The sequence below is a fragment of the Melanotaenia boesemani genome, chromosome 7, assembly GCF_017639745.1.
Source record: "Melanotaenia boesemani isolate fMelBoe1 chromosome 7, fMelBoe1.pri, whole genome shotgun sequence".
NCBI classification, from domain to species: Eukaryota; Metazoa; Chordata; class Actinopteri; order Atheriniformes; family Melanotaeniidae; genus Melanotaenia; species Melanotaenia boesemani.
This window is the reverse complement of record NC_055688.1, coordinates 37,967,073-37,982,263: the sequence shown is the minus strand read 5'-3', so window position 1 is coordinate 37,982,263 and position 15,191 is coordinate 37,967,073.

Below are 15,191 nucleotides of genomic sequence, written 5' to 3'. Positions count from 1 at the left end.
ACAGTGACTCAGCAACCCACAGTGACTCAGCAACCTAAAGCAACTCAGCAACCCGCAGCTACTCAGTAACCCACAGTGACTCAGCAACCTAAAGCAACTCAGCAACCCGCAGCTACTCAGCAACCCACAGTGACTCAGCAACCTAAAGCAACTCAGCAACCCGCAGCTACTCAGCAACCCACAGTGACTCAGCAACCTAAAGCAACTCAGCAACCCGCAGCTACTCAGCAACCCGCAGCTACTCAGCAACCCACAGTGACTCAGCAACCTAAAGCTACTCAGCAACCCGCAGCTACTCAGCAACCCACAGTGACTCAGCAACCTAAAGCTACTCAGCAACCCGCAGCTACTCAGCAACCCGCAGCTACTCAGCAACCCACAGTGACTCAGCAACCTAAAGCTACTCAGCAACCCGCAGCTACTCAGCAACCCGCAGCTACTCAGCAACCCACAGTGACTCAGCAACCTAAAGCTACTCAGTAACCCGCAGCTACTCAGCAACCCACAGTGACTCAGCAACCTAAAGCAACTCAGCAACCCACAGCTACTCAGCAACCCACAGTGACTCAGCAACCTAAAGCAACTCAGCAAGCCGCAGCTACTCAGTAACCCGCAGCTACTCAGCAACCCGCAGCTACTCAGCAACCCACAGTGACTCAGCAACCTAAAGCAACTCAGTAACCCGCAGCTACTCAGCAACCCGCAGCTACTCAGCAACCCACAGTGACTCAGCAACCTAAAGCAACTCAGCAACCCGCAGCTACTCAGCAACCCACAGTGACTCAGCAACCTAAAGCAACTCAGTAACCCGCAGCTACTCAGCAACCCACAGTGACTCAGCAACCTAAAGCAACTCAGCAACCCACAGCTACTCAGCAACCCACAGTGACTCAGCAACCTGAAGCAACTCAGCAACCCACAGCTACTCAGCAACCCACAGTGACTCAGCAACCTAAAGCAACTCAGTAACCCGCAGCTACTCAGCAACCCGCAGCTACTCAGCAACCCGCAGCTACTCAGCAACCCGCAGCTACTCAGCAACCTGAAGCAACTCAGTAACCCGCAGCTACTCAGCAACCCACAGTGACTCAGCAACCTAAAGCAACTCAGTAACCCGCAGCTACTCAGCAACCCACAGTGACTCAGCAACCTAAAGCAACTCAGCAACCCACAGCTACTCAGCAACCCACAGTGACTCAGCAACCTGAAGCAACTCAGCAACCCACAGTGACTCAGCAACCGGAAGCGACTCAGCAACCTGAAGTGACTCAGCAACCCACAGTGACTCAGCAACCTGAAGCAACTCAGCAACTGCACTTTTGTTGCAGTTGACATAACATAAGACACACCTTACTGGCCGCACGAAAACAAAACAAGTAGACATAGAACTTGTCAAATCAAATCAAATCAAAATTGATTTGCTGATTTGATTTGATTTTCACTTCGTAGTCAAATATAATATTTTCTTTATTTTTAGTTCAGTTTTTTTTAAGTGTATTTTGTTTTTTAATTGTGAGTCTTTAACATGTCACAACACTTAACTTTTTAAATATTTCCTCCAAACTCTTCATTAACAGACGTTACTGTGACGGTAAACCAGCAGGATCCTCCAGCAGCAGCTTTTACGTTTCATTTCCAGCCTGGTCATGAAACAGAGCTGAACGTCATCTGAATGCAGCTGCTGCTGCTGCGAGAAGACCAAGCCTCGTATGAGAGGGTCTGACCAGCACCGCTCCTCGTTGGGAAGATAAACTCCCTTCATTCACCTCCGTCTCCAAAAGTCTCCAATAACACCAGAAAAACTCGATAGAGGGTCTGAAAACTCGCTAAATACAACCACAAAGTCGCTAAGTTGGCAACACTGAGGAATAATAAATTCCTCCAAGACCCGCCTCTTTCCACACATTAGCCAATCACAGAGCTTGTTCGTCACCGCTCACACACACATTGGCTGTCGTCTTCTTCGTTGGTCTTCGTCTCCTTTTCTCGTATTGAAGTTAGTTTGAGTCGACAAACCAGCAGCTACTTTGGACGTTACCGTGAACTACTGGGCTGAAGAGGGAGCAGAAGTTTGTTAGAGACTAAATAAATTCAGTTATAACTCCTACAAGAAAAAGACCGGTAGATGTTTCATCACCGTTGTAGAGTAGATGAAAAATTCACTCGCATTTCTCACGTTTTAGTAGCAAAATGCGACCGTTTGGTTGCAGTCTGGAGCCCTGCCCACAGCAATTGAGCAACCCACAGTGGCTCGACAACCTGCAGCAACTCAGCAACCTATTCTATTCTATTCTATTCTATTCTATTCTATTCTATTCTATTCTATTCTACAGTCATTTAGCAGACGCTTTTATCCAAAGCGACTTACATTTGAGAGGAAGAACAACACAAGCAAGGATTCAAACAAGATGGACGTCATAATTAAGTGGTCGTCAGACTGCTGGAGTCCAGGTGGACCAGGTGGACCAGGTGGACCAGGTGGACCACGTGGACCAGGTGGACCAGGTGCTGTCATGTAGTGCTAGAGGCAGTGTATAACTTTTTTTTTTTTGTTTTTTGTAAGTCATTTTGTTTAAATACAAGATCACGAATGCATCAAACAATATAAACTCGGGCATAAGTGCACACAACACTGCAGTAACTCAGCAACCCACAGCAACTCGGTAATCGTAGGCAACTCTGCAACCTGTAGCAAGGAATGCAGCAGGACGTATCTGTTTGGTGAACACTCTACATACCAGCTATAGTCAGATAAAACGTTTGTCATCCTTCACTCGCCTTGTATATCTGTACCTGCCCCTGTTAATATGTGTACATGTGGCAAATGTACCACGATGCCAACAGAGGTGGAAAATGTCTGCTGCCAAGAAATAGATAAGCTAAAGATGCTATTTGCTAACACTTTCATTTTTCGTTACACTATAGTTAGCTGCATTTCCAGCTACTCCATGTACATCTGTTGTTCCATGTGGCTAATATGGCTGGTGTTTTTAGCCTGGTTGCTACGTTTGTACCATTTCCATCTACAGTGCTGATCGCTAACTTTCTGGTCATCGTTACAGGTGTGTTACCTGCTGGTAGCGATCAGGTAAAGTAAGTGTGGGTTAATTCTTTTAGTTGGACCGTTGCTCAAACTAACTATCAAAACAAAACTGACACTTATTTTTTTACTTACAGCTTGTGGCTCAGGATCGAAAACATGGTCCTTGATTGTAGGGACAGACCCTCCATTCATAAAGCCTGGTAACAGATCCCTGGTTGTACCAGCCCTTAAGGCGGATTCATACTGGCGTGGCGTCTGCATTGCTTTCGCACTCGAGCGTCGGGGGAACACATCATTTTGGTGTCGTGTTTCTTCTCCTAACCTGAAGGTGGCAGCAGGGGCGGTATCGGCCGGTAAACTCACCAGGTCGGAGTTTTGATAGTTCACTTCGGTTCCACTATGTATTTCCTGTTTTAAAACAATGGCGTCCAGTACGGTTGAATTGAAAAACAAAATTAATTATAATTTTCTAAAGCAGGTCTTGAGGAGAGGATTCTTTAGTCTACTAATGACCTGAAAGGGTAGTAAATGAAAGCGACCCACAATGGGGCCTTTGGGACCTGGCCTGTCTAAGGTACCTTTGATAGCGCCTGTCTTAACACTGCTCTCTGCTATTAGCTAGCGCTGACCAGATGCGCTAGCTCTTTCAACAGAGTGAACGACCAGTGCCAATCAGACCAAGTTCACTTTTCCTTTTGCGCCTTTGGGTCATGATTAACCAGCTGGGTTTACTGCTGACAAGGCAGCGTGATTGCAGCACTTGTACGTGACATGGGCCGATGTGCTGCTTGCAGCTTTATGTAAATAATTTTTTTCCTGACATCAAATTGCTTGAAGCGCGCTGTCAAGCCAGCAGCCTGACTGGACACCTTTTCTCTTAAGCTTGATTTATACTCGCGTGGCGTCTGCGTGGAGTCTGCGTACGTCAAAACATCGAATTATCGATGTTACGCTGGTGAGTTTGTTTTTGCACTCGAGTGTTGTTTTGGTGTCGTGCTGCAGTTTCTCCTCCTCACCTGAAGGTGGCAGCAGGGGCGGTATCGGCTGGTAAATTCACCAGGTTGGAGTTCTTTTGATGGTTCTCTTCAGTTCTGCTACGTATTTCATGTTTTAAAACAACAAAGGCGTCCAGTACGGTTCAGTGTCTTTATTAGCTTGTGGAAGAAAATGAAGAAATAATCCGATCAGCTTCTCATCAACTCGGGTGTTGTTTTTAAGAATGGTGGTTACAACACAAATTCAGCGAAAAGATCCAGAAATCTGGAAGATCGTAATCCCAAATGGACCAATGATAAGGGAGTACTTCCTCGTAACCTTCTGCGGCTTTCCTCTCAGCTGAGGAAGCGTTTCTTATGTCACATGTTGACACTGAAAACGTCACTGTGTTTTCTGACTTACACTGAGCAGTGAAGGTGGGTGAGACTTTCTTCTCATGAACGTACACAATCTGGAGAAGATGACCAATAACTGAGCCCCCCCGAAATATCAAAGTAGAAAAAACCTTCTATTGTTTTCAGCGCCATGGAAACTGAATTTAGAGACACTGTAAAACTCAAACATGCGTATATGTGATAAAAAACTTGTCTGATGAGTTTTCTATGATTTTATGGCTCTGTGGCAGATGGAAGCAGAGGGTTAAGGGGGTAACAGTGATGTAGGTTATTAGCTAAGTTCACCATCAGGAGGTGGTCTCATGAAACAGTTTGGATTAGTTCAGTTAGAGCCTCAGAGTTTTTCTAGTCTACAAGACGGAACACTGATAGTGTGATATGAATAAGAGTGTTGGTAGAAAAAGTGATTTTAATGGGATGTCGTCCTGTTTCCTTCTCATGCTGGCGGACAGCACACAGATCATTCAAACATAAAAACACTGCAAGCAATAATGTGATTCATACCAAGAAATGTCGTTCTGTTCTGCACATAGTACATCATATTGATGTCATGTGACATGTGGTGCGTCATTGTAAGGGTCACACAAAGAAAGCCGGAGAGGCAATCCGAGATCATCTGTACACAAATGTAAAGGCCCAGTTTCCCCACCGAGTAAACAAACAAAACAACAATCATGTAAGCTGTGATTCATTTGCAAGTTGCAAACAGTTTGTTTATGTTGACTGTATGTAGGTTAAGACCTGATGACTAATTCAGTTTTATGCCGTCTATGCTAGTTAAACCAGGATGAAATGTGTGGGAGGACGGGTAACATACAGGTAGCAGTGGCTCAGGCAGGCAGTGGGAGCTCAGGTAAACAGTCAGTGGATGGCCGGCCATCATGGGGGGTCGCTGGCGAGCTTTCTGCTGGCAGTGCTGCCGTCAACAGCCCGGCTTCAGGCCAGAAAGGCTGCAAGAGGCACTGAGAGAGGTAAAGAAAGACGATGACTGGATGGAGGATGACAGAAGACAGAAGATGAACGACAGATGTGCTCGTTCCAGGAGAGGAGCGATTTCTGAGGTGAAGGGTCATGAACACCCCGTCCACACTGGGATGAGTTCAGGGGATTTTCTTATGGTTCCTTATTGTATAAATATATTGTATTCATACTTGTTTCCAGTACTGGTGGGAAGTTCAGCTCAGTAAAGTTATTATACAGAAGATGATGATTAAAAGATTATAATTTCCTGTTATTGATCTTTGTTTTTGTTCCATGCTGCAACTTCAATTATTCAAGAAAGGAGTCCGTTTATTTCAGTATTTTCTGCTGAGCTAAAGTTTTAATCTAAAGCTTTTCAAGACTTTTTTTTAACTGTGTAATGAGCTAACAGCAGATGAAAATGTCCAGAGTGATGCATGTGGACCTACGTTTCACTCAGTGTGGAAAGATAACTCACAAGAGCTTGTAGTTTCAAAAATAAACAGAAGAAGAAACAGTTTGTCCTGTCTTGACGCATGTAGGACACCATGAGGGGTCCGATCAGCTGGAGGGGATCACATGAACAGGAGGGTTAGAGTTACAGAGATACAGGTTGCACCAAAGGGGTGTAAAAATCCACACTGCCTCACAACCACAGACAATAAACAATCTGGATTTCTGGATTTACCCCCAACCAGTCAGAGGCTGGCTGACCCTGCCAGTGTGGGAGCAGAGTCGGGATCTAACGCATACCAGCTCATGTGTTCATCCCTGTAAACACCTAGAAGCAACACGGATGAGTCACCGAGACGCGCTCGCTGTTAGACGTCAACCTGTTGCAGGATTTTATGTTCAAGATGCAAGAAAACGTCACTGTTTAGCTGCAGGGAGCTGAAAGAGGCTTTTTTATTGACTGAAGTTTATTTGAACATAATGACAAATAATAAATAAAAAATAAAAATACATCACCAAAAAAAAAGAAAATACAAAAAGTTTAAAAGGAGTGGGTGGAAGCAAAAGCTTATATCATCCACCCTGCTTCTATCATGTTCTCACCACCACCAGCCACCACAAACCACCAGCAGCCACCACCAGCAGCCACCACAAACCACCAGCAGCCACCAGCAGCCACCACCAACCACCAGCAGCCACCACCAACCACCAGCAGCCACCAGCAGCCACAGCCACCACCAGCAGCCACCAGCAGCCACCACCAACCACCAGCAGCCACCAGCAGCCACCACAAACCACCAGCAGCCACCACAAACCACCACCAGCCACCACCAGCCACCAGCAGCCACCACCAGCCACCACCAACCACCACCAACCACCAGCAGCCACCACAAACCACCACCAGTCACCAGCAGCCACCACCAACCACCACCAGCCACCAGCAGCAACCACCAGCCACCACAAACCACCAGCAGCCACCACCAACCACCACCAACCACCACCAGCCACCACAAACCACCACCAGCCACCACAAACCACCACCAACCGCCACCAGCCACCAGCAGCCACCACCAACCACCAGCAGCCACCACAAACCACCAGCAGCCACAAGCAGCCACCACTAACCACCACCAACCACCAGCAGCCACCAGCAGCCACAGCCACCACCAGCCACCACCAACCACCACCAGCCTGCTGGCTGTAAACATAACCTGTGTGTTGCTTTTTACAAGCATTTTGTAGTCCTTTGGTTAGCCATGGGAAATTTTTATATCTCTACCTTTTATTAGTGTATATAAGTGAGCAATTTCTATCATATAATGATTTAAATATATAAATAAATTTATTGCATGCCACGTCTACTTCCGTTTTCCTAAAAACATCATCCCAATCCTGCAGTATCAAGTCATCTTTTAGTGCATCGATAACGTCTTCAGCACGAAATTGCTTTTCGATGCTTGTTTTACTGCTTTTTTCTTTTCTTACACTCGTTAATTCCATAATGAATGTTGAAAAAACGAACACAGGAAAGTGGTGACTGGCGTCACTCACCAGTTTACTACTCACCAGTTTACCACTCACCAGCTTACTACTCACCAGTTTACCACTCACCAGTTTACTACTCACCAGCTCACTACTCACCAGTTTACTGCTCACCAGTTTACCACTCACCAGCTTACTACTCACCAGTTTACCACTCACCAGCTCACTACTCACCAGCTCACTACTCACCAGTTTACTGCTCACCAGTTTACCACTCACCAGCTCACTACTCACCAGCTCACTACTCACCAGTTGACCACTCACCAGTTGACCACTCACCATACTGTGTTCGATCACGTTTGTCATCCATCAGTGTTGCACAATGAGCTGTTATTCTTGTGATTTTGGGGAACAGAGTTAAACTGCATCCGAATGTGCTCCCTACTCCCTACATAGTGGCCTATACAGGGGTCACACCATTTTTTCGGAGTGCCCAAATGTCCAGAGAAAAACAATAGAGCACTCAATATTACCCACAATGCATTTTGAAAAGTAGTGAGCATCGATGGTCACTAGACGGGTCAATATAGACCACAATGCATTGCTAGCAGAAGCTCAACATGGAGCAAGGAGGCGAAAAAATTGAGCTGCGCGAAATTACCAATAAACAAACAAAGAATAAAATACAACATAAGGAATAAAAATAAAAATACTGACACACAACTTTGGATTGGATTTGTAATGACATCTTGATGCGGGTTGTGGTTGCCATGGTGACGGCGGTAGTCACGTGGTTTGCGGCGAGGAAAGGATAGGCAGCTTCATGTCCAAATCGCCAAGAGAATGAGTCACTATGTAGTGAAGGAGGGGTTGGGGAGCAGGGGGACATTCAGACACAGCCATTGTTTTTTTTTGTTTTTCATTACAATCCTCATCATGGATGAAGGCCATCTGACTGAGACGCTGGTCAGAAGATGTATTAACAGAAGTACACCAACACCAGAAAAGAAACAAAAGAAATCTACCCATGAGCTGCACTAATATCTAAATTTGTCCAATTCCTCCATGTCTCTTATCATTATTGTTTTTGCTTCTTCTGGAGTTCCAACACTTTCCCGTTCCTCGTCCATGTCGACTGTATTTTCCTGCTTTCTAAGGACCTGGCTTGTCTTGCTGTTTCTTCTTGGACGAGTGTTCATTTCTGTCCACCGCAGTTCCTCAGTTTTTTAGTTTGTCGCCGCAGATCTAATTTAGGTTTTCTGCTAATAAACCTTATAATAACCCCTGGTTTTGTTCCTTTGTCTTTTCTTGGCAATGTATGGAAGCTGAAATAGATTTTGAGTCAATAACAATGTTTCAGAATAAAATAAACTTAATATCTGCTGCTCAAGGGTGTCTGCTTCTCCCGGAGTGCCATCCTCACCGCCCTGATCACCAGCTTCAGCCCTCACACCTGCATCGGAACGATAGCCGGTGTTCATCCATTCTGGTGCATTGTTCCAGGTCATCCACACGTCTTTCCTAATACTTCATTGTCTTGTCTTTCTCTATATTTGTAGCCTTTAATTTATGCACTTCTTCCATTAGGCCAGTAAGTTCGGGTTGTTGTTTCACTATTTTAGTTAATTCCTCAGACATAAAGTTCGGTGAGAGCTTGATCTCCTCCAGCTCTTCACCGTTTGCCTGATTCTTCTTAGGAGGCACAGTGGCAAAAAACACAAACAAAACCAAAAAACACTGAGTCTCACCGTGTAGTTATCAGGATCCAAGCTAGCCCGATGAGCCGCTAGCTGGTGATGTGGCCAGTTCGCTGGTCTCTGGGCTTGAGCCACAGATCTCCTGGAGGGGATAGGTGTAAGTAGGTCGCTCCGAGACCCGGTTACCCTGATGGATTGGAGAGGCCGCACCGCGCCACCGATCTCCCGGCGGACTGGGGAGGATCAGGTGGAATATAAAGGAACTGAAAATAGATCAGAGTGACTTTAAACTTTGTATTTTCGTTTTTCTGCTTATTTTTTGCTGTAATAAACTGTTCATATAAATAATCAGATAAAAGGTGGATGAGTCCTTGGTGGAATAAATTTTATTAAGTCTAATAAATCTTGTAAAAGGAACTCTGATCTGAATGAAACACCTACATGACATTAAAAAGACTTTTTACAAATTTTAAACAAATTGTTTCAATCACACACAGCCATTGTTGTTCTCTTTGCACTGCATTATGGGTAATGATATATGAGGGTTGCTATGGTCTCAGCCCATTAATGAAGGACATTGGCTAAATCATGAAGATGAAGATCAGATGGATGAAGGTGAAGGTCAAATGGATGAAGATGAAGATCAGATGGATGAAGGTGAAGGTCAAATGGATGAAGATGACGATCAGATGGATGAAGATGAGGATCAGGTGGATGAAGATGACGATCAGATGGATGAAGATGACGATCAGATGGATGGAGATGACGATCAGATGGATGAAGATGACGATCAGATGGATGAAGGTGAGGATCAGATGGATGAAGATGACGATCAGATGGATGAAGATGACGATCAGATGGATGAAGGTGAGGATCAGATGGATGAAGAAGACGATCAGATGGATGAAGGTGAAGATCAGATGGGTGAAGATGACAATCAGATGGATGAAGATGAGGATCAGATGGATGAAGATGAGGATCAGATGGATGAAGATGAAGATCAGATGGGTGAAGATGACGATCAGATGGATGAAGATGACGATCAGATGGATGAAGATGACGATCAGATGGATGAAGATGAGGATCAGATGGATGAAGATGACGATCAGATGGATGAAGATGACGATCAGATGGATGAAGGTGAGGATCAGATGGATGAAGATGACGATCAGATGGATGAAGGTGAAGATCAGATGGATGAAGATGAGGATCAGATGGATGAAGATGAAGATCAGATGGGTGAAGATGACGATCAGATGGATGAAGGTGAAGATCAGATGGGTGAAGATGACGATCAGATGGATGAAGATGACGATCAGATGGATGAAGATGACGATCAGATGGATGAAGGTGAGGATCAGATGGATGAAGGTGAGGATCAGATGGATGAAGATGAGGATCAGATGGATGAAGATGAGGATCAGATGGATGAAGATGAATATTAGATGGATGAAGATGAGGATCAGCTGGATGAAGGTGAAGATCAGATGGGTGAAGATGACGATCAGATGGATGAAGATGACGATCAGATGGATGAAGATGACGATCAGATGGATGAAGGTGAGGATCAGATGGATGAAGGTGAGGATCAGATGGATGAAGATGAAGATCAGATGGGTGAAGATGACGATCAGATGGATGAAGATGACGATCAGATGGATGAAGATGACGATCAGATGGATGAAGGTGAGGATCAGATGGATGAAGATGAAGATCAGATGGGTGAAGATGACGATCAGATGGATGAAGATGACGATCAGATGGATGAAGATGAGGATCAGATGGATGAACATGAGGATCAGATGGATGAAGGTGAGGATCAGATGGATGAAGATGAGGATCAGACAAATCTAGCTATTATCAGGATGATTTTAAAATCTGGACTCTTCCTCACGTCTGTTTAGCTCGTGTGTCTGTCCAACCTTTAATTCTAATGACTTTTCTTCCTCTTATGGAAATTGGTGCAATGCTGCTTCTGGAAATCTAATTTCCCTCTGGGTACCTTCCCAAGGGATCATTCTACTCGACAGCGTCTCGACAGACTCGGCCACTTGTATTTAAACGCTCACATCTGTCCAGGTTGCTGAGCGCCGTGAGTAAAACCTGGTTTATGTCTGATGCTCCAGCTTTTACACCAGTGGACTGTACCCTCAGCACGTCAAAAACGAGACATCATAAACCACCTACAGCGGTGCATCCTCCTCTCCCTGCAGCCTGAACCTAAAGATAAGATGTAAAAACTGAGCAAATAACAGCTGCACCACATGAAAAGCACTCGAGAGTCATACAGGAAGTACACCCACCATTCACAGCCTTCGAGTTTTATCAGGTTTTCTTTTCCACGCAATGAATGCAGCTTCTGGGGTTTTGATGGGTTGTAGAGAACAACTGCTCACACACACACACACACTTTCCTCCAGTTTGTCTGGGCTTTACACTGCAGCGAGTTGGGATGGGAATGCCACCAAAGAAGAAGAGCAGCAGGAGAATTTATTTATTCTATTGTACATTTTAATCAGGAAGGAATAAGTTCAGTGCTACACTGCTGGAATCAGTGTGTATTTTACTGAATAATTTTATCTGCACACATCCTCCTTTTACTTTACTGTTGCAGGCTGATTTAAATGTAGTTAGAATGGAAAATAAAGAGGCAGTGACAGGGCAGCAAGGTAACTTGGATAAAAAGAAGAGAAGAAAGACACAGAATAATAAGAAAGAGAGATCCAGGTTATTTATTATTATTATGTATTTAAAGATCCGGGCCAGACTGCAATGCTGTAAAATAGCTGCAGCTAAGGGGACAATAAGCCTCTACTGCCACTCTGTGGTCAAACAAGGAACTACACCCACTGATTTGTAATCTTTTACTGTTCTGCATTTAATTAACCTTTAAGCCAATTTAAATCAACAAGGAAAACACCACAATCATCCAAACTGCAGTTACCAGCTGTTTATGGGTGTGTGGCATCTATAAATAAACTGCCGCTGCCTATGCTGACGTCTGCAGCCATCCAGGTCTGGTCCTTTTGGGTTTTTGAAGAAATGGAAACAAGCTGAACTTGTTTTTGCTCTTGAAAATGTTTCACCCATCATCTGAAAGACTCCATCCTAACTGACTGGCAGGGACAGCTGGACATTTAAACAAGGAGACAAGAGCCAACTGTAGACCGACAGAGACAGTGGAAATGTGAACTGAGATGGTTTAATCCAACAGGAAGGGCTGCTGAAGCAGGAATATCAGGAAGGTGTGAGATGACTGTAAGGGAGACTTCTGGATGAAGACTAGTGATGGGACGACCTGCACCGAGTCATCGGAGCATGTGACCTGTAGTTCCCCGAGACAGGTATCAGGGCTTTTATCATTTTAGAGGAGTGACATCATTGATTACGTCTGAAGCTTCAATGCTTGATTGTAAAGCCTGGAAGGTGAAGACAACAGTAGTACCAGTGGTCATTGGAGCTCTGGGGGCCGTGTCCCCCACACTGGAGAAGAGGCTCCACAAGATACCTGGAGAACCACCAGACATCTCCATCCAGAAGAGAGCAGTCCTAAGAACAGCCAAGATACTGGAGGACCCTCAAGCTCCCAGGACTCTGGTAGAGGACCCGAGCTGGAGATGAACCCATTAGGATCGAAATATTGATAGTATTGATACCAAGGCCAGTTTCAGTATCGATCGATACCAGTGTGATGAAATCAATATTTTTCCTGCAGAGGACTTTGAGAACTAGATCCGACCAATAGGAGGTTGGACTTGTGTTTAGTTAAATTACGTTGTTGATAAAAAGCAGTTATTTTATTATTTTAATACATTTTTTCTTATTTTATAGCTTACATTTAAATTTCATCGTCTGGCCATTCAGTTTGTTAATAAAAATGTTTTATTTGACAAAAATCTCTGTACTATGTTTTATTATGATCATAATCATGATCATTAACTGAAATATGCAACAGGAAATCTCAGAGAACGACCCGGCCTCAGCGTGGAGAAGACTTAGGCAAATGACCAACTACAAGCCCAAAACCCCCCACTCCACTGACGACCTGCGAACAGCCAACCTCTTAAATGGATTCTACTGTCGCTTTGATGGACCATCAGGCAGCCCTCACACCTCCACCAGCCCCAGTCCCAACAACAACAAAGACTCTTACCCCCCCTCCTACCCCGCCTCAGAGGAGAATGCATCATCAAGGACTTCCACAACGCCCCCCTCCTTCCCCACCCCCACAACCTTTTCCATTGGGGAAGAGCAGGTGAAGAAGCAGTTCGAACGTGTGAACCCCCGGAAAGCCCCCGGCCCAGAAGGTGTCTCTCCAGCCACCATGAGATACTGTGCAAACGAGCTGGCCCCAGTGTTTAAGGACATTTTCAGTGCCTCACTGGAGGCGTGTCACGTGCCGGACTGCTTCAAAAATTCCACTATAGTTCCTGTCCCCAAGAAGACAAGGATCACTGGACTTAATGACTACAGACCTGTGGCACTGACCTCTGTGGTCATGAAGTCATTTGAGCGCCGGGTTCTGTCCCACCTCAAATCCCTCACGGCCCTCCTCCTGGATCCCCTGCAGTTCGCCTACAGAGCCAACAGGTCTGTAGACGACGCCATCAACATAGCCCTGCACTTCATCCTGCAGCATCTGGACTCACCGGGAACCTACGCCAGGATCCTGTTCGTGGACTTCAGCTCTGCCTTCAATACCATCCTCCCAGACCTCCTCCAAAACAAGCTGTCCCGGATGAATGTGCCTGATCCCATCTGCAGGTGGATCACTGACCCTGATGGACAGGAGGCAGCACGTGAGGCTGGGGAAGAACATCTCGGCCTCCCGGACCATCAGCACTGGCACCCCCCAAGGCTGTGTACTTTCTCCTATGCTCTCCTCCCTGTACACCAACTGCTGCACCTCGAGCCACCAGTCTGTCAAACTTATTAAGTTTGCGGACGACACCACCGTTATTGGACTCATCTCTGACGGGGATGAGTCTGCCTACAGGATGGAGGTTGAACGTCTGGTGTCCTGGTGCAGCCACAACAACCTGGAGCTGAACGCTCAGAAGACAGTGGAGATTATTGTGGACTTTAGGAAGCACACAGCCCCACTCCCCTCCATCATCCTGACTGACATCCCCATCACCACTGTGGACTCATTCCGCTTCCTGGGTACCACCATCACCCAGGACCTCAAGTGGGAGCCCACCATCACCTCTGTCATCAAGAAGGCCCAGCAGAGGATGTACTTCCTGAGGCAGTTGAAGAAATTCAACCTGCCAACAAAGACAATGGTGCAGTTCTACACAGCCATCATCGAGTCCATCCTCACTTCTTCCATCACCGTGTGGTACGCTGGAGCCACCACTAGGGACGAACAGAGGCTACAGCGTACTGTGCGCTCTGCTGAGAAGGTGATCGGCTGTACTCTCCCATCTCTCCAGAACCTGTACGCCTCCAGGACACTGGGCCGTGCTGGCCGGATCGCAGCCGACCCTTCTCATCCGGGTCATGGACTTTTTGAGCCACTCCCCTCAGGCAGGAGGCTACGGTCCATCCGGACCAGAACCTCTCGCCACAAGAAGAGTTTCTACCCCTCTGCTGTTGGACTCATGAACAAGAACTCTAGGCCATAAACGCTCTGTCTCACTCACAGGACCTGTGCTTCATGCAAAAAGAGACAAACATACTAAAGTTACTTTACTGTCACTTTAGCATACTCCCTTCTGGATTATGCTCTGACTCCATACCCATCCTGTATATTTTGTAATTTTGTGTTAAAGTGTAGAGACTTTATTTTGTTTTTAAAATTTTTATTTTATATTTATTGCATGCTTAAACTTATATTGTTTTTATGTCTGCACCAAGTACCGCAGCATTTTCCTAATGATGTGAACCTGTTCACTCATATGGCAATAAAAACCTTTCTGATTCTGATTCTTTCTGATTCTGAAAACCTTTAAATTCAAGCAAAAAGTATCTTATTAGCATCAAAGATACTTGCGCAGGATTTACCTGGATCCATAACACAATCTGGAGTATCGCCCAGCCCTACCAACCCATCCATCCATCCACCCACACATCCACCCATTCATCCACCCATCCATTCATCCATCCACCCATCCACCCATCCATCCATCCACCCATCCACCCATCCATCCATCCACCCCACCC